The sequence below is a fragment of the Triticum dicoccoides genome, chromosome 1B (genome assembly GCF_002162155.2).
Source record: "Triticum dicoccoides isolate Atlit2015 ecotype Zavitan chromosome 1B, WEW_v2.0, whole genome shotgun sequence".
In the NCBI taxonomy this organism is placed as follows: domain Eukaryota; kingdom Viridiplantae; phylum Streptophyta; class Magnoliopsida; order Poales; family Poaceae; genus Triticum; species Triticum dicoccoides.
This window is the reverse complement of record NC_041381.1, coordinates 548,348,847-548,350,313: the sequence shown is the minus strand read 5'-3', so window position 1 is coordinate 548,350,313 and position 1,467 is coordinate 548,348,847.

The window sequence follows — 1,467 nt, the reverse complement described above, 5'->3', positions numbered from 1 at the left end:
GCAACATTTTCTTTCAAGGTGCATTTTTTCACAGTAAGCTTCCGTTTTAGAGTGACAGATTTTCTTTTGACCGGTAGAAACTACTCCCTCCGTTCCGGAATAAGTGTCTCAATTTTGTACTAGAGCTAGTACAAAGTTGTACCAAGCTTGAGACACTTACTTTGGGACGGAGAAAGTATATGGTATGCCAACATTACATTTTCTCCATGCTGTAGAAGCAATTTATTGGCATATGAAGAAAGAAGTATGTTCAAAGAAAACATTTGCTTCACCGAAAGAAACTGCGTGGAAGAACAACTATGATGTGAACAATAATTTCCAACTCAATCTGGTGGGCAGCGCGGAGTCCAAGAATAGCTTGTGGGTGAGGATCTGCGCCCTTCTCCACACTCCGCCGCGCCTTCTCCCCCGCCACCGACATGCCGCCGCACGTTCGGAACAGCTCCGGCTACCGCGGCGTTCACGCTCGCCCCTCTAACGTGTATTACATGGAGATCCGCTCCGGTAATACACGTCTCGGTCTCGGGACGTTCGAGACCGCCCACGAGGCCACCCGGACGTACGACGCGGCGGCGTGGCGCCTCTCGAGGCCACCGGCGCAGATGAACTTCCCCGACGTGGAGACGCGCGAGCCGGCGCAGGAACTCGCGCCTCCGTCGCGGCTCATCACCGACGAGGATCGTCGCGTCTAGCGTAGGCGGGTGCGCCGCTACTCCGGCGCTGACTGTCCGCGGCCCATGGAGGAGGTGGCGGCGGTGCTCGGCGTTTGGCCTTGTCTCCACGCGCGGCGACCAGGACGGCACTCCCTGGTTGTGACGGCAGTTGTTGGGGATACACATAACAGATAGGCCCACGAACGGTCAAAATATCATAAAGCATGGGGCCCATATGACAGATGGGCCCAGATCAATTTCATACCATACATGAAGCTACTTTGATGATTTGTATGTCAACATTACTCGGATGACGGCTAGGCTAGCATCACTCGAACAATCAACATACCATCCACTCGGATGACTATCAACTCACTCGAACATATGAAGAACAATAGTCAGCGTGGCGGTTTCATAGTGGGCTGACATTATGGCATTGATGCTCCACGTTGTAACATAAGAGGTGAGGGGGTGGCGCACTCTATATAAGCCACCCGCACCACTAGACTGGGGTAGGCTCATTCTTCTCCCCTGGTTCTCTCGCCATTAGTCTCATGACTTAGCTCGGACATGAAGATCCGTTCTCCCCTCTCCCTCATATTGTAATCTCCAGATTCATATACTCAGATAAAACAAGCCTCTTCGGAGCACGAGACATAGGGTTGTTGTCTTCACCGCAAGAGGCTCAAGCTCGCTAAAAACACCATGCCACCCATTTGCATCTCGATAGATCATGCTCCTTTATCCGACCCCTTTCTACTGTCGGAATCGCTCCCACGACAACGACGGCCATCCTGTCCCTTCGGCGATGTGG